The sequence below is a fragment of the Notothenia rossii genome, assembly GCF_949606895.1.
Source record: "Notothenia rossii genome assembly, chromosome: 5".
NCBI classification, from domain to species: domain Eukaryota; kingdom Metazoa; phylum Chordata; class Actinopteri; order Perciformes; family Nototheniidae; genus Notothenia; species Notothenia rossii.
In genome coordinates, this window is record NC_136903.1 from 40,847,798 (window position 1) to 40,867,896 (window position 20,099).

Consider the following 20,099-nt stretch of genomic DNA (forward strand, 5'->3'; position numbering starts at 1 on the left):
TGAATTTGACTTTCGCGTGCTTGCATATTTTAACAGAGCTTTTCATTTTAGCCACACTGAATTTAACTAGAAGTCATGGCTGTGTCAATTACCAGTCTGATATCATTTTACAAAGATGACAAGAAGAGTGTAGATAGAGGAGAGAACCACTACAAGTCAGGACACGTAACAGTGCAGCCTAGATGAAGGTGTGCTTACCGGTGTTGTCAGGGCTAGCATGAGGGACAAGGTTTATAGTGTCGGTGAGTAGTGATAGCAAGAGTACCGTTAACCTTTTAAGACCGAGTTAATTTATTCACATTAATTCCCATCAACAAATCAATTGTATGTGTCACATGAAATCTTTATTAGGCAAGGCAAGGCAAGTTTATTTATATAGCACTTTTCAACACAAGGCAATTCAAAGTGCTTTACAAAAAATGAAAGACATTAAGAAAATGGCATTTAAAATCAGTCATTAAAAAGAAAAGCTAATAAAATAAACATTAAAAGAAAAAATACATGGATAAAAGTTACAGTGCAGTCTAAGATATGAATAGTTCAATTAAAAGCAGCGACAAAAAGAAAAGTCCTCAGCCTGGATTTAAAAGTAGTAAGTTGCAGCGGACCTGCAGGTTTCTGGGAGTTTGCTCCAGATATTTGGAGCATAATAACTGTACGCCGCTTTACCATGTTTAGTTCTGACTCTGGGGACAGAAAGCTGACCCGTCCCTGAAGACCTGAGAGATCTGGATGGTTCATAATTTAGCAGGAGGTCAGAAATGCATTTTGGTCCTAAACCATTCAGTGCTTTATAAATAGCAGCAGTATTTTGAAATCTATTCCTTGACACACAGGAAGCCAGTGTAAAGACTTCAGAACTGGAGCGATCTGATCCACTTTCTTAGTGTCAGTGAGGAACCAGTGTAAAGACTTCAGAACTGGAGCGATCTGATCCACTTTCTTAGTGTCAGTGAGGAACAAGAGTAAAGACTTCAGAACAGGAGTGATGTGATCCTCTTTCTTAGTGTTAGTGAGGACTCGAGCAGCGTTGTTCTGAATCAGCTGCAGCTTTCTAATAGATTTTTTAGTGAGACCTGTGAAGACACCATTGCAGTAGTCCAGTCTACTGAAGATAAAAGCATGGACACATTTTTCCAAATCTTGCTGTGACATTAGTCTTTTAATCCTAGATATGTTCTTTAGGTGATAGTAAGCTGATTTAGTCACTGTTTTAATGTGACTGTTGAAACCAATAACTAATTTAACCCGCTGACAAGAGAGCCCACCTCCGAAGATCGTGACTGGCTGAGGGACAGACTCGGGGGCAGGTTCTCAGGAATTTCTTGGCTTCTCTCCCCCGAGCCAGAAGAGGAACACTACAGCTTGGAAACACTTACTGTTCCTGAAATTATCAAATCTGTTGGGCATCAGGGACCTGAGGCAGTTGTGGCAAGCATGGCATTGTCTGAAGAGCAACAGAGGGCAATTCAGGTGGCTACCACTGGTCAGCGAACCAACCCAAACTGGCATTTGTTCAGGAAAGGAAGGTTGACTGCCAGCAACTTTGGAGCTGTCTTGAGGTCAAAGCGTGTGACTGCTTCCTTTATTGCCAGGGTGCTAGGGCAACAACAGGCCCTTGATGGTGTTTTGTCTGTACAGTGGGGGACTATGAATGAATGTGAGGGCGTCAGGGCATTCACGACTGCAACTCAGATGCAGGTCCATGAGTCAGATTTGTGGCTCTCCCTATCAGGATTGTTGGGGGCATCTCCGGATGGTTAGGTAGGGTCTTCCGCTTTGCTGGAGGTAAAGTGTCCCTACGGAGCCAGGGAAATGACAATTAGTGAAGCATTGCAAATCAAGGGCTTCTGTGTCAGTAAGGAAGGAGAAACATTCAGCCTGCGTGAGGAACATCCTTACTGGCACCAAATGCAAGGTCAGCTTCACCTCACTGCAAGGAAGAAGAAATAAAAATTTACTCGCCTTTGCAATGTTGTGGTTGTTAGAGTGTTAGGTTTCCTGTCAGCTCATCTGTTGGGAAGATATAAAATATAGTTTCATGGAAGTCACACCGTCACATATACTGTAAGAGCATTAAGACATACAGTACATAGGCTAAAACAAAACATCTAAAGATATAACCTTGCACTTTGATAAGTCTCGTGAACATTTTCACTATTTTGACATTTTTATAGATGAAAATTGAACTAAAGAAATAAATGGTAGATTAATCCATATTGAAAATAAGTGTCAGCTGCTACACTAATTATAATAGTTATATTTCTTAATTAATTAAGATAAGATATTACTGTATTGATCCCAATTTGGGAAATGTTTGTGTTGCAGCAGCATAACAAGAAAAACAAAATATAAGTTATTATATATACAAAAGTATGTGAGGGATGGAATATTAAATTGAATATAAATGTAAAATGTACATGTGATTTTACGTCCAAGAGAAGCTATGGAGCAGAGAGTTCTCTGCCAGCCAGAGGTGATTTGTTATTAGTTCAATATGTCGAACTGATTTCCCTGACTAAAATCTTTAGTTACATGGTGAAACGTTATGCTGCTTGTACTAATAAGACTTATCATATAAGCCACACAGGTTTTAATAGGATGTATTCATTATCTTTACTTATGTTGCGGTCTTTTCAGCAGCGCCATCTCTATAACGGCGATACAGTCACTACCCATTATTTACATTTCACCGTGACATGGACAAAAATGTAACGTCAGCTTACCTCATGGCACGAATCCAGACTCTTCTTTGGAAAACATTGGCCGGGAAACGATAGAACAAGCACGTTTCATGCGAAGACCTGTGGCTGCAACCCGGAGCAAAGCAACAAACCATTGCGTAGCTAACTAGTAGCGCTAGCTTTAGCTAACGTTAGCCAACGAAACGTACTGCCAAGTAAAATTGGAAAACACTGGTAATTAATTATTCTATAATTTGTAAAACTACGGTGTTAAAAACGACAATTTCAAAAATACAGATTCTAATGGTCAGATATAGATATACAGATACTAAAGATAGGCAGGTACTTGCTTTCAAGCACAACACAGGGGGAAACAAACTTAGCGGGAGTGTTTACGTGTTCGGCGTAATGACGTACAACGGCCTCGACAATTTCTGTAGTCCTATTCAGCTATTCGGTAACAACTAGGGGTGCACCGAATGGGAAATTCTTGGCCGAAACCGATACCGAAAATAGGAAACAGTTGGCCGAAAACCGAATGCCGAAAGGCCGAAAATGATTAATAGAAATATATATAATGTATACATTTTTTACCAATGTTGTTCAGCTTCCTGATTATGGAAAAACTTAACTTAAATAATAATCACTAGTATGGGTCCATAAAACATTTATTCAGCACTTTTGAATGCATACATTACATTAATTCCAAGTCAAGTCCATTTTCTTTTCTCTGTAGGATAACTACAACAAAGTGCATTCAGACGAAAGCCAAGGTGCTTTAAAACTACATAAACATCTAGGCCAGTAGGCCTACAACAAAATAGTGTAAATAAAGACTGTAACAGCAAGGCTTCAACAACAACAAATTCACCTATAAGTGCATGCATACAAATGTGCAAAATGGATAAATCCACATGAATGTAACTATTTACAAATGAAATTACAATTGAATTTCAAGAATCTAGATAAGGCTGTCTGTCCTCATAAGCAAAGTAGTACACATTGTATAAAGATACATAAAGTGAAAACTGGATACAAAATCCACAATCAATTACAAATTAAATTACAATTTCAAGAATCTGCAAATAAGGTGGTCTGTCCTCATGAGCAATGTAAACAACATTGTATCATTTAGATAACGAAAGTACAATATATTGAACACTGTGCTGCTGTCATTTCCCCCTAATGATAACGTGAGATGGTGAATTATAACTCACAATGAAAATTGTTCAGGAAAGTGGGTAGCCTATAGAGTAGACATGTAGAAATAGATAAGCTTATGATAAGCCAGCCTTGTCTACTTATTAAGGAAAAGTGGGAGGTTCTTTTTAATGAACATTAGCTTCTCTGCTTTATCAGCCATAAGTCTGTTCCTCTTCTCATCAAGCACATGAGAGGCAGCGCTGAACAGTCTCTCGCTTTCAGTGCTTGTGATTTGATCTTACTCCGCATATTTGTCCGGGTGTTTTGATTTCAAGTGGTGGAGTAATCCCGAAGTGGTGAAAGTCTTTGCAGTTACACCCCCTCGAGAAATGTCAGCTGAACACGTTTTACAAATCGCAATCCGCGCCTCTTTCTCTGATATTTTTAAATATCTCCAAGCGGCAGACATGTTGGCTGTGAGCCAGCCGCGAGCATGGTCGCGCGCCGTGCTTGTCGCTGTGTTTTGATTACGTCATCACAACAACACGTTAGCTTACCAACGTAACCCTGTTCTCTGACATTCGGTGATATTTTTTCGGTGCTAAAACCCTTTCGGCCGAAAGCTGAAAGAGCCTTTTTAACCATTTTCGGCCGATAATTTTCGGCGGCCGAATATTCGGTGCATCCCTAGTAACAACCATCGTTTTTCAGACACGTAAACTCTTCAAAAATCCCCAGTGGGGTCACTGCTGATGTATGTAATGTCGTAGAACAAAACGTCAATTACCTCTTAAATTTGTGTCAACCACAGACCTTATTTCGAGCTATTTTCCAAAACCCTATGGAAAAAATGCATTGCTTTTTGAGGAAGGAACCGGAAGTGCTAAAAATGCTAACTTACTTCCGGGTTTTAAGACGCGTCACTGCGGTTCTCTATTTTCGAGCCTGAGACCTGAAAAACAGGCTCAGTGCTTAACAGGTTAAACATTGATTTTAATTTCTTACAATCCCTCCTTACAGACCCTTTAAGCCCAGTATGGAAGTAATACTGAAATCAATGAGTTCTTCATCTGAACTTTGCATAGTACATAAGTCATATCAAAAACATACAATCGAAAAAATAGAAATGGTTCAATAACCGTCATCAAAAATACAAAAAAATACTTTGGTTGGTCTTCAACATAAACGTTTTTCTTTGTGCATAACTTCTAGTGTTAACATTCAATATCACTCTTCAAAATAGCAGCAATTAGCTTGGCATCAGAACATTTCTTGCTCTCTCCTTCCACAGAAATCGTTCCTATACCACATTCAGTGTTAAGGCACTTGTTTTTACAAAGTATAAAAAGAAACAAACTATTTTAGAATAGTACAAAGTAATTCTACTACTTTGTAGCTGGTTCTTCATTCTAATGATTTCATCATTAGAAGTATCACATCATTTGGATCATAAGAAGCAGGGCCGGACTGGGACAATAAGTCAGGCCGGAAATGTTACACCCAGCCAGGCCACTACCAGTTTTTTGTGCCATTTTGCTGGATTTATTTGTCAATATTTACAGCGTTGCTGCCCATAGTGATAGCCCTCTAGTTGAAATCTACTACTACTTTATTCTACTACTATGAACATATGGAGATGGGTTACGATTTAAAAAAATGTGAAAATCTATTTAGGAACCTATTCATGTGAACATATTTTAAGTGGGGGTGGACCTCAAATCCTATAGGGGGGTCCGGGGGCATGCTCCCCCGGTAAGATTTGTTTTAAATGTTGGACTTAAATGCATCAATCTGGTGCATTTTGAGGGGGAAATAAAGAGACACCCATATGAAGCAGAACTGTATACATTTAAATAATCATAAAATCATAAGAACATGGCCATAACCACTAACGGTATGTTAGTAAATATATAAGTTTCAATGTTTTTTCATATTGGATATGGTATATATCCAACTCCTGAACAACAACAAAAAGCCGGCGTTTTATCCAGTTTGTACACAACGATGGCATCTTGCAGGTTTTTTTTCTTTCTACATTTATGCTTAAACTTGCTTGAAAATTACAATTAAAAAAGTGAATGTAGGATTTTATATGTTTTACGAGACATAAGGGCAGGAATTCAGAGGGAAAGGAGCAATTTTGAGCTCTGCTCTTAAAAACGTCTTTTTTTTAAGGTCATACGTCAAACGCATCATATTACATCACAAAGGGTAAACATCTCCGCTCTCTGACCGCGGGTATAGTTAGTAGTTGCGTTGAGTTGAGAGGTTGTGTTTTAGTGAGCTGGTATTTTTCGGTAGTTTTACATTGCATTTCACCATTTGTAATCATGGTGCAGTATTGTGTTTGTGCAGGTTGCACAAATACCACCCTGTCAGGACATCGAGTCCACAGTTTCCCTCACGGGAAAAGGACCGGAGCTAGCGTTAGTTCCTGGGTGCGTTGTGCATCCACCTCCCTGCTGCAGCACATACTCTCCACAGCTTTATCAGGAAACCGTATTACATCTCTCTCCCCCCCCTTCGCTGCTCTCTCTCTCCCCTCCGGTACACGGCACCGTAAGACTAGTGTGGAGTTGCATTAGGTAACGCTGTGGTGGCTGTACTGCTCCAGCCGTTTCCTTTGTGTTTGTTTGTTTCCCCCTGTCTGTGTTGTTTGTGTGTGGTGGCTGTCACTCCTGGCTCCCGGCTCAACCTCCACTCACCTGCTGCAATCAGCTGTGCACCCTCCCCGACTACACACCTGCTTTCCATCAAGCCATTTACAACGGCATATCAACGGAGGCTCCACAACCTTTCTCCGCCAGATCATCAAGTATCAGCCGTATCTCGCTTCTCCCCTCCGGTACACAGCACCGTCGTGTGGAGTTGCATTAGGTAACGCAAGATACGGCTGATACTTGCTCATTAGTTTCTGTTATGGATCAGTATCAACAGTCATGCCAGTAAAGTTACTATATTATCAATACTACTTTAGTTATAGCCTGATATATGATAGCTAACTTCACAATGTTGTGATGTGACGTCAGCTAACATTCTGTAGCTAATGCCGGTCACTCACCAAGATAGCTGCCCAGTTCTCCACTGGTTCTCCTCACACCACAGCTCAATTTCTCTCCGATGGCCATTATTTCTTCTAATCCTTGGCTGCTCCTGGTCTCTTGGACGCCTAGCAGGCTCATAATTATAAGGTTGTGGTCCGTCATATGCATTTGAATATTCATGTTCAACTTCTTCTGTGTCTTCTGTGTCAAAACTAGCATTGGGATCCATGTTTATTAATACGTTACACCGGCCGCTCTGCCCCTTGTTTCCCCCATGTTACGACACACGCGGGAGGTCACGTGCCGAGGCTTTTTTATGCGGAAGTGAACATTTCTTACAAAAACGACGCCAGATGTCACTGTAGTGTATATTTCTGTATATGTTTTTGAAAATCTAGTGTATTCATCATTTTCTTACACATTTATTCACAGATGTCTTTAACCTGGAAGTTACTCTTTAACAAGCAGCAGTGGTCCACTGAAGACACCAGCTACCTACTGGGAATCTGGTCTTCTGAAGAGGTACAGAGGAAGCTGGAGCACAATCGGCCATTGTTGTTGTTGTCGGTGTCAGCTGTGAGGGGTTTCCGCGCAGTTTGGCTTTATGAAGCAGGCACGCAAACGGTTACGTCATGACGCAAACGATGACGCAATGACGCAGCACCAGTCGGACTCTGTGCTGTGTGAAAAGAGCCGGAGCTAAACCGAAGAACCGGTTCTGAACCTGAAAAGCTCTAGCACGGAGCTTGAACCAGAGTTGCGTTGGTGTGAAAGAGGTAACAGAGTCCTTTACCTCACCTGAGCTGTAGTTATCAGTCTCTCAGTCTGACAGCAGAGGACTCTCCTCCACCTTGTTGTTGAAACAGCTCCTTATATCCGTTAGCGCAGCTAGCTAGCACCAGATGCTAACAACAACAACAGACGTAACCGGTGCGCGCGCTTTCTCTCTCGCTCGGGCCACACATACACAAACACCCTCCCGAGCTTGAATAACACACAGAGACCAATCGAGGGCATTAGTGTATGATCTGTATGAAAGTGGCCATGTCGGCAGGCCACATCATGTAGACAGCCAGTCACCCTCTGTGAGGCAGAGTCAGACCCACATTTTCGCAGCGTTGCGTTCACAATACATACGTATCCAAAAAAAATCCTCAGGCCAGCAGGCACAGGCCAGGCCATCGGGAAACCTCCCGGTCCTTCCGATGGCCAGTCAGGGCCTGATTAGAAGTATCACATCATTTTGACATTCTTTGAACTATCTCATCTTTGAACATCCATAATATTTAACCTGTTAATCCCCGAACTTGTTTTTCAGGTCTCAGACTCGAAAATGACATTCCCAGAACAAATGATTATATCTTCCCTTCTAAAAGGGTTAAATTAATAATCTTTTTTCTCAAAGCAAGGTTACACCTGTGAGTTGGATTTATAAGAGTCAGAATCAATATAGATGTTTTTATTTTAAAGTCAATTCAGATTGAACACAGTAAAAGAATTTAAATTATTGTGTCCGTCCAAAAAAGAAAATTACTTATAGTGAAAACCAGGGGAGGACTGGCCATTAGGAATACCGGGAGTTTTCCCGGAGGACCGGTGCTGTGCGTGGGCCGGAGGGCCGGAGGGCCAAACAAATTTAAAAAAGAAAATAAATATATATATTTTTTTTTTTGCCTAAATCCTACCGGCCCACATTTGTAAGTGTTCCGGCCACTCCCTTTTTCTTTTTGCTTACCTAAATCCTACTAGCCCACATTTGTAAGTGTTCCGGCCACCCCACTGGGCAGGGCCATTTTGATAGGCTACCTATGTTCTATCTATCAGATAGTTGGTTGGCAGGGAAACGGGGTTCAGGGGTAGTGGCTATACCCATAGGATAGAAAAGGGGGAAGTGACGTCTGACTCAGAGGTCGTGCGGCTGTGGAGAAGAACGTGTTGCCCACATTCTGCGGCCGTTTCTCAATCGCGAGGATGCTTGCTTGGCAGCACATGTCTTCCGAGTCACTTGCTTCAGAAGCTAGGCAAGAATCCTTCCTGGCATTCGGAAAACGAAGAGTGGAACAGGCTAGCAAGTGTGCAGGTGTGCGTCATATGAGAGGCCCCGCCTTACATTTTCCTCCACAGATTTGGGGAAATTGGTCCGTGCGCAAAGTATTGTGGGGATTTTAAGGACGCGAAGTCTACCCATGTGCAGCCTCGAAATTACCCCCAAACCAAGGACACGGCCTCGGTGGAATTCCAAGTATGCTGCAGATTGGAACAGTCCTTCGGCGGCACTCGATATAGCATCCTTGAAATATTGGCTTGGAAGCCAGTTTCCTCGAGATTGAGAAACGGCCCGTTACTGAGTTTAGGCTATTTAGCTAGCAGGTTTATTGTTTTGGGTGCAATCACTTTTGCCTCCACTTGCTGTTCAAATAAATGGTGAAAGAAAAAGTAAATCTGTTTACAATTCTGTTTCATATGGGTGTTGAAAGATGTATCCATAGATTTAGTCCCTAACTTTGCTCTCAAAGTGAACCAGATTGACGCATTTAACTTCAACATTTGAAAAAATCTCTTCCTACCACCTGCCCACACCCCCTGTTAAATTGTCTCACCCACATTGAGGATGTTTCATACACCCATGTTTTATTCCATGCGTCAAGTCAGGCAAATTGGGTCCAAATGTTATTGCATCAATGATCTGTTAACATTAAAATCACTAAATGTATGCTGTAACTATTTTGCAACTCAAGGGCTCAGGTAATGTGATTACTATATGAATAATGGTCCAAAGTAACATTAAATGCATAGGGTTTTTTGTTAAGTAACATACTTTCGTTGCCGGCCGGCCGATACATGCCGCGCATGAAGTGGGCCTGTCTGTCAATTAATCCTCGGGCCATTTTTTCCCACCAGTCCGCCCCTGGTAAAACCCTCCCTTGAATGATGGGATGGTAGACTAAAAGCTTAAGGAATCCAAAGTACAACATATAATAAGTACCCTGTATCAAGATTGATGCAAAACAAGTGAAATTTGACCTTTTTAGAGAGATTTAGCACACAAAAAAACACTTCTGGGGTCATTTGGGTGGATTTTCCATATCTCTGGCCCCCCTTGATCGATTTTGCTGATTGAGATCTCTTTCTAACCGTCAGAGCCAATCGAATCGAGGGGAACTCCCACATACTCCTTATTTGGTAATGTGTGTGTGTGAGACTGCCACATAGCCAAGACCGGAAGCTGCGATAACTCTGGTGGCTACCATTAGCAACTAACTTTTACTCTCCGATTTTTACATACAAATGAAATTATGGATTATAAATAAAAAAAGATATTTCCCAGAAACATTATCAACCTATGGATTAACCGATCCAGCCGCGTTTTTTCTTGTTTTAATGCCATTGAACAAGTATTTTGATCAGATTGACAGCTACGGTGAGACGATCTCCCATAAAAGCTACGTAAATGTACGTGTTGGGATATCTGAGTTTGCTTCCCCTGTCGCAAGTTCGGATCACTTAGTGATGATACCTAAATAATCTGTGGAACCTCAGCTTTAATCGGATATCTTGTACTGTATGTGCAGCTACGATAAGTAAGTTTTTATGTGCGTTTGTGAATAAGTCTGTTTATGTGTAAACTCACTCATTCCCGTTTTCCTTTTCTCCTCCTCTGGTTGTCAAGCCACAACCCCCCCCCACCTTCTGCTAGCTAGACCAGGCCCACTCCTCTGATTTTGTATTTTCCTCAGGTTCTGTCTTCTCCTCAGTTTCTGTCTTCTCCTCAGTCCATCCACTCTTGAATCCTTCTGGTGTAACTCTTTTCAGTGGCCCAACTGCTTTGCATTTCATCTCCTCCTTTACAGTCTCTTCGCTGTTGCGTGGATGGCGTATTCCGCTCTCATGTCCCACACTCTGCTCTTGTGCCAAATCTCGTGACTCAGCTTGGAACTTCATGTCGTGTCTGAGGGACCGATGAGAGTATGCCTCCTTATGTCAGCATGCTGTCTTGGTTTTGTATGGCTCAGGTGGAGATGGTTCTCAGTGGCGGCGCCAGGGTATGGCTGGGGTAGACTACAGCCAGGGGCGCGCCGTAAGGGGGTGAAAGGTTAGGACGATTCTAAGGGCCCGTGACTGACAGGGGCCCCAAACATTTTTAGAACATTAAGAAAAAATGTTTAAGTAACCTTTCATCAATCATCAACAATTAACATTAATATAAAGTTAAATTGATAATGTACTCACTACACTTACGATTCATTTCACTTTTTTTCTGCCAAAAGTTAATTATCCAAAGCCTCTGTACACCCCTCTCTATTTACATGTAATGGTTTGGGCCTGCCTCCAAACGCTGTGCGGCACCGCACTTTCTGAGAAGGGTCTAGCTGCGGCTGCGGACAGTACAGTACACTACACGACACTACGGTGTCTGAGAAGGGTCTAGCTGCGGCCGCGGACGAGAAGCCCCTCACTGCAGTGCGCAGTGCCTCAATGAGCTCGATGCGGGCGGGAACTCAACGTGGGCGGAGCTTCACAGATGACGCGTTGCATCCTGTTTCCCGGGTAGCAGTTCTCTTCCCTCCCTTCAATCTAACCCTTCCCTTCCCCCCATCCTAACCCTAACCACTCCCTACCTTTTTACCTAATCCTAATCTTCCTTCCTCCCTCCCAAACCTAAACCCCAAAACCTCTCCTCCTGTCGTGTAGTGTCGTCAATTCGCTTTTAACGGTAGTGCCTCTCAGCCACCGTAGTGTCGTGTCAGGTGGGCGTGTCGTGTAGTGTCGTGTAGTGTCATGTAGTGTCTGCGGCCGCAGCTAGACCATATTGCACTTTCTGGCAGAGAGTGAGAGGCGGAGCATGTGAGGAGGGATGCTAGTACTTACTAGCATCCCCATGTCTCAACCACTCACAAAGTCAGGCTTTCAAGAAAGAAAAGAAAGGAGAGAAAGACAAGAGAGAGGGACTAAAGGGCGACAGTATGTCACCCAGTTTTTCAAAAGAAAAGGTGGGTGGTCCATGGTGGAAATTAGTCTGTTAGCTAAGCTTAGTCCATTGTAAATAATAATTGTAATGTTTTGCTGACATTAAGTACTGTTAATATCTTCACAGAAAATGCTGAGGTTTTTCATTTCACTCCTCTTTTAGCTCACATTTAATAAATGCAGGTACATTTTTAGCAGCTATTCATACTAAATCAGTTGTCCCTCCCCCTGGTGCCATGACCAAAAGATCAATCTCTAGGCTCAGAAGCCCTGTCCCCCCATAATGCTTTGCAGTCTTGCCATGCTGTCCATTGAAAGCCAGTTGGCTAGAAAGCTGGACTTCAAGGACTTGATCAGTGCCTTTGCCTGTAAGAAGGCTAGGTGCTTGGCTCTTGGTGAGTAAGGCTGAGCAAGGGCTCGCAATAACTGTTGAAGGGCAAGGCTATGGTAGAGATTTTGGATCACACAGAAGACACATGATGAGAAAAAGACTGAGAACAGGTAATAGGCTCTAATTTAGCACCACCATCAGGCCTTTTCACTTCCATTTCCTTTTCACTTCCATTTTGTTGTCCATTTACACTTTAATACCTGCTTATTTTGTTGTTGGTATGTATTTTATTTAATAAAAAAATCTGCTGCTTATGTTGTTTTTTTTGTTATAGCATTTTATAAATTATAATATTGGTGTTAATGTTCACTTTATTTTAATTTAAGAGGTCATGTATATTTAAGTTATATTTATTTAGATTTATGAATGTTCCATTGAATTTTTTTATTAAAAAGGCATATACACCATAAAAGATGAATATTGAGGTCTATTGTCAGGAATGTTAGTTTTATATGAAATAGTGAATTCTACTGTAGAATGTTGCACGTCTGCCCAGTGTTATATGTTCACAGCTCAGTGTCAGTAAGTATTGTGCGGTTAGTATTGGACTACAAGATAGAGGCAAGCCTGTACAGGTAGTTATTTAAAGCATAAATGAGTGGGTTGGGTTCTGGAGGTGTGGTTACAGCAAATGTGCTTGGTTGGCGTGGCCTGGGTCTGGTGGTGGGGCCCAATGTGATATCTTTTCATGGGTCCCAAAATCCCTGGCGGTGCCCCTGACTACAGCCATACCAAGAAATGGCTTAGCCCCACCATGAATAATGATGTTAAAGTAAGTTAAATAAAGTCCGCCATCTCGCGGAGTAAATTGCACAGACAGCAGTTAGTAAGATTGCTTTCAGTAGCCACCGAAGACTAGAAACTTTTGTCACGCAGTGATCGTCTTCTCAATAGAACATCTTTGATAATGTCTTCTGGCCAATCAGAATCAAGATAACGGCTTGGTGTTGTTGGAGGAAGTCCCGACGGAGAATACTGTTGCTGTAGTACATCTCTATATAGAGAACCGCAGTGATGCGTCGTAAAACCCGGAAGTAAGTTAGCATTTTTAGCACTTCCGGTTCCTTCCTCAAAAAGCAATGCATTTTTTCCATAGGGTTTTGGAAAATAGCTCGAAATAAGGTCTGTGGTTGACACAAATTTAAGAAGTAATTGACGTTTTGTTCTATGACATTAAATACATCAGCAGTGACCCCACTGGGGATTTTTGAAGAGTTTACGTGTCTGAAAAACGATGGTTGTTACCGAATGGCTGAATAGGACTACAGAAATTGTCGAGGCCGTTGTACGTCATTACGCCGAACACGTAAACACTCCCGCTAAGTTTGTTTTCCCCTGTGTTTTGCTTGAAAGCAAGTACCTGCCTATCTTTAGTATCTGTATATCTATATCTGACCATTAGAATCTGTATTTTTGAAATTGTCGTTTTTAACACCGTAGTTTTACAAATTATAGAATAATTAATTACCAGTGTTTTCCAATTTTACTCGGCAGTTCGTTTCGTTGGCTAACGTTAGCTAAAGCTAGCGCTACTAGTTAGCTACGCAATGGTTTGTTGCTTTGCTCCGGGTTGCAGCCACAGGTCTTCGCATGAAACGTGCTTGTTCTATCGTTTCCCGGCCAATGTTTTCCAAAGGAGAGTCTGGATTTGTGCCATGAGGTAAGCTGACGTTACATTTTTGTCCATGTCACGGTGAAATGTAAATAATGGGTAGTGACTGTATCGCCGTTATAGAGATGGCGCTGCTGAAAAGACCGCAACATAAGTAAAGATAATGAATACTTCCTATTAAAACCTGTGTGGCTTATATGATAAGTCTTATTAGTAAAAGCAGCATAACGTTTCACCGTGTAACTAAAGATTGTAGTCAGGGAAATCAGTTTGACATATTGAACTAATAACAAATCACCTCTGGCTGGCAGAGAACTTTCTGCTCCATAGCTTCTCTTGGACGTAAAATCACATGTACATTTTACATTTATATTCAATTTAATATTACATCCCTCACATACTTTTGTATATATAATAAGTTATATTTTGTTTTTCTTGTTATGCTGCTGCAACACAAACATTTCCCAAATTGGGATCAATACAGTAATATCTTATCTTAATTAATTAGGAAAAATATAACTATTATAATTAGTGTAGCAGCTGACACCTATTTTCAATATGGATTAATATACCATTTATTTTCTTTAGTTCAATTTTCATCTATAAAAATGTCAAAATAGTGAAAATGTTCACGAGACTTATCAAAGTGCAAGGTTATATCTTTAGATGTTTTGTTTTAGCCTATGTACTGTATGTCTTAATGCTCTTACAGTATATGTGACGGTGTGACTTCCATGAAACTATATTTTATATCTTCCCAACAGACGAGCTGACTCTCTAACAACCACAACATTGCAAAGGCGAGTAAATGTAAATTAAAAACAATTTACAATTTTTTTATTTCTTCTTCCTTGCAGTGAGGTGAAGCTGACCTTGCACTTGGTGCCAGTAAGGATGTTCCTCACGCAGGCTGAATGTTTCTCCTTCCTTACTGACAAAGAAGCCCTTGATTTGCAATGCTTCACTAATTGTCATTTCCCTGGCTCTGTAGAGACACTTTATCTCCAGCACAGCGGAAGACCCTACCAGACCATCCGGAGATGTCCCCAACAATTCTGATAGGGAGAGCCACAAATCTGACTCATGGACCTGCATCTGAGTTGCAGTGGTGAATGCCCTCACGCCCTCACATTCATTCATAGTCCCCCACTGTACAGACAAAACACCATCAAGGGCCTGTTGTTGCCTTAGCACCCTGGCAATAAAGGAAGCAGTCACACGCTTTGACCTCAGGACAGCTCCAAAGTTGCTGGCAGTCAACCTTCCTTTCCTGAACAAATGCCAGTTTGGGTTGGTTCGCTGACCAGTGGTAGCCACCTGAATTGCCCTCTGTTGCTCTTCAGACAATGCCATGCTTGCCACAATTGCCTCAGGTCCCTGATGCCCAACATATTTGATAATTTCAGGAACAGTAAGTGTTTCCAAGCTGTAGTGTTCCTCTTCTGGCTCGGGGGAGAGAAGCCAAGAAATTCCTGAAAACCTGCCCCCGAGTCTGTCCCTCAGCCAGTCACGATCTTCGGAGGTGGGCTCTCTTGTCAGCGGGTTAAATTAGTTATTGGTTTCAACAGTCACATTAAAACAGGTACTAAATCAGCTTACTATCACCTAAAGAACATATCTAGGATTAAAAGACTAAGGTCACAGCAGGATTTGGAAAAACATGTCCATGCTTTTATCTTCAGTAGACTGGACTACTGCAATGGTGTCTTCACAGGTCTCACTAAAAAATCTATTAGAAAGCTGCAGCTGATTCAGAACACCGCTGCTCGAGTCCTTACCAACACTAAGAAATTGGATCACATCGCTCCAGTTCTGAAGTGTTTACACTGGCTTCCTGTGTGTCAAAGAATAGATTTCAAAATACTGCTGCTGTTTATAAAGCACTGAATGGTTTAGGACCAAAATGCATTTCTGACCTCCTGCTAAATTATTAACCATCCAGATCTCTCAGGTCTTCAGGGACTGGTCAGCTTTCTGTCCCCAGAGTCAGAACTAAACATGGTAAAGCAGCATTCAGTTATTATGCTCCAAATATCTGGAACAAACTCCCAGAAACCTGCAGGTCCGCTGCAACTCTGACTATTTTTAAATCCAGGCTGAAGACTTTTCTTTTTGTCGCTGCTTTTAATTGAACTATTCATATCTTAGACTGCACTGTAACTTTTATCCATGTATTTTCTCTTTTAATGTTTATTTTATTAGCTTTTCTTTTTAATGACTGACTTTAAATGCCATTTTCTTAATGTCTTTCATTTTTTGTAAAGCACTTTGAATTGCCTTGTGTTGAAAAGTGCTATATAAATAAACTTGCCTTGCCTAATAAAGATTTCATGTGACACATACAATTGATTTGTTGATGGGAATTAATGTGAATAAATTAACTCGGTCCTAAAAGGTTAACGGTACTCTTGCTATCACTACTCACCGACACTATAAACCTTGTCCCTCATGCTAGCCCTGACAACACCGGTAAGCACACCTTCATCTAGGCTGCACTGTAACGTGTCCTGACTTGTAGTGGTTCTCTCCTCTATCTACACTCTTCTTGTCATCTTTGTAAAACGAAATCAGACTGGTAATTAACACAGCCATGACTTCTAGTTAAATTCAGTGTGGCTAAAATGAAAAGCTCTGTTAAAATATGCAAGCACGCAAAAGTCAAATTCAGCTTTATTGTAAAAAATTCTACATGTGTTATACATCCAGAAATATCGAAATATCGTTTCCCACAGTGTGACATGTATACATAAAACAAAAAGGGCCTAGATAAACGTGGTATACATTAAACAAAATTGGCCTAGATAACCGGTTTATACAGTTTAAAATGTTCAAAGTGCAGTTTCAGTGCAAGTCAGTGAAAACGATCTTAAGTTGGCGTGACGTTGAAGTCGTGCGACCCTGCTGTTGTACTGGCTTGTAGTTCGTTTATAGCATAACGTTAGCATTTTGCTTCTGCCGACTAGATTTATTATTCAAAAATTATAAAAGTAGGGTTGACATGTGGATATTATCCGGCTGAACAAAACGTGATCCATCTCTTAAATATGTGTCAACCACAGATCTTATTTCGAGCTATTTTCCAAAATCCTATGGAGAAATTGCATTGCGTTTTAGACGAAGGAACCGAAAGGAGTTTACTTCCGGGTTTAAGGATACGTCACTGCGGCTCTCTATAGAGAGGCGAAGTCCCTCCCTTTCCGGGGGAGCTCATGGGACCCCGGAAGCGGAAAATTATACATTGAATTCAATGGGGAGAGAAAACGTATCTTTCGATCCCGTTGGAATTGTGCCACGAACTACACATATGATGTTTGTCAATTTAAAAGAAAATTTTGCAAATCAAAAAAATAAAAATGTGTCGTAAAACTGTGAAGTAACACATTTTGTTGTGTTAAGCCGCTCAGTGAACTACATGTCTCTGGTCCCGCACAATATGCGTCACCAACATAAAGATGGCCGTCACATTGGCACATTTCACCTCATTCTTTCAGAATGAGAATAAAAGTATAAAACGAGGTGAAAATCACTACAAGTCTGGGCACGTTGAGAGCTGTACATACACGAAAGGGGAGTTAGTCGGTTCTGTAAGAGCCAGCATGCGGGAACGGCTTTACAAGGTTTCGGTGAGTAACATGAGTGCAATGTTTAACGTTAATGTCAGTCAATAAGGAGGAGAATGAAAAAGAAGATGATGAACCACAGACCCGGCATATAATGGCTGCAGTGTGCAGGGCTGTGTTAATTCATGTTACTGTTATCAATAGCATTAGTTGACTGAGAAAACCGTCAAGAAAAAAAGTTTAGCGATGTTACGAGTCGACTAGTATAATATGCCCACGGCTGTGATTGACAACCTGGACAGGCAGTCAGAAGCTAGAATGCCAACCTAGAGAGCCAATCAGAACCTAGAACGGGTGTACTGTATACGGGTGTGTATGCTATGGATAACATTAGTGTTCACAAGAACAAGGTACACTCCCGTGTTTTGTTTTAGTTGCTCTTCAGATTGAAGCGGCCAGTTTTATATCGACTATATGTGTGATCTCCTTTTTACATCTCGTTGTGTCATTTGAGTTTATTTGCTGTGTGTAGATTCAAGGATTTTGGTTATCTTGTCAATTTGTTTGGTTTTCTTGGCACAGCTGTGTGTGACTCCCTCTGGTACACTGGTATGTGTTTTCCTAATGTAGAGAGCATTGATTAATTCATAAACTACACACTGAGTCTAGATCCTGACCAAATCCTTTTTTTTTTATCAAATGATTTTCCAAAATGTAATACACATTTAAAAAAATACAATGTACAATCACAACCAATACAACACAAATTACAAAAAATAGAGAAAAAACAAACAATAACAACAATCAGACAAGAGGACAAAACTATGGAAAAATAAACCCTCCCACCCCCAGATCCGGACCATCCTTGTATTGCTCATTCAATCTATTATAGCATGTTAACAAACATGGTACTTACTTTATTTGTACAGATCTACATGGGAGAGGATGGCACGATGCAGAGCGCTGTCTGTGGTTGTGCACGGGGGATGTACAAATGCAGCCACGCTGCAGCATTGGCAATATTTGCCATGTGGCAGATCAGCTCCACAGAAGTTGAGTGCCAGTGGAGGAAGCCTGGCACTTCAAAAGTAGTCCAGCCGGTGTCTCAACTCTACCAACAGCAAGAGGAGACATACAACCCACTGGCCAGAGACATCGCCACTGAGGAAGTAGAGTGGTTCAGGTCTGCACTGAGGGGCACACAGTGTGGCATGGCATGGCTTTTGTCACCTGAGCCAGAGCTGCAGCCTCAACATCAGGCCATTTTCAACGTGCCGGAGCTGGTGAAGGAGCATGGGGGTCGTGGGCTTGAGGCAATTCTTGCCTCAATGCGACTGAGCAGAGATCAGCAAGCTGCCATCCAGACAGCCACCGTAGGACAGCGGACAAATCCTCAGTGGCAGTTACACAGGCAGGGCAGGTTGACAGCCAGCAATTTTGGTGCTGTGCTGAGGTCGGGACTTTCATCCACTCCATGCGCGTCCCTCATGAAGAGGGTGCTTGGGGGGTACAATTTAGACGGAGTCATGGCTGTCAACTGGGGAGTTGTAAACGAGGTGTGTTTGGCCAGTGTGTTTGGCCTTTTAAGTGTGACACATATGTGGTGATAAATGCTTCACTTGACCACTGTTCCTAAATAAAAAAAGTTTTCTGCATCGTCAGTCATTTTTTCCAAATAATTAACAATATTTCACAAATTCTTCATGTCAACTTAAGAGCACAGCTGTATGTTGAGTGTCAGCTTTGCTTGGTTCATCTTACTGGGGGGCAGCTACATGGATGTCGGTGCAGTCCACAATCATTTTGCAGTTGAAGGCAGAATGAATTTATTATTGACTCAGAATGAAGCACAACTTCATGTCATACAATACATTGACTTTATTTGTAATTGTGTAAAACAATAAAGAATTGATTAGCAAGCAGGACCTGCAGGAAGAGAGAACGGTGATGGATGGAGCTGGGAAGAGAGAAGAATAAAGAAAACAGATCAACTTTATTATCGGATATTAAAAATTCAATTTCAAAACAAGTTGCCGCTCCTACAGTTTTCTAGTATGTAAAGATGATTTCACATGACCTATGCAAAATATAACACTCAATACATGTGTGTCTCTGGGGGGTGCATTGTGCCTTTGATGTATATAAATAATATACCCTAACCAAATACTATTACGTACAGTGGAAATCAGGTTGCCAGAGCAGGTCAGTGTGCATGTTCCTCAGGGTCTCAGCAGTTACAGGTGAGGTAAAGAAAATAAAAGAGAAAAAGGTCAGTAACAACACTTTAAAGTAAAAACACTGAATAATTATCTCTTTTAATAATTTTCTCTCAGTAATCACTCAACTACTGACTTTCCAACAAACAGATTGACTCACCCTCACTGTCATCACAATGAAACACGTCCAGAAGAATGTCATGCAAAGCTGCCTGCCTGCCTGCCTTCCTTCGACTCTCCCTGAACTGCTTCCTTAGCACCCGGTGGAGGGCACAGTAGGCTACTCTTCAAATGTTTCACGAAATACTTACCATGATGATTACTCTTACTGTTTAACATTTTGGTGTACTTCATGTAATAAAATAATAACTTCATGGTAAGGCTACTAAAAAGGACAAGGCTAAGTAATGTAATGCTAACTAACGTGCTCGCTACTCGTCGCTACTAGCTAGGTAGCTAACTTGACTATGTTCCATGCACA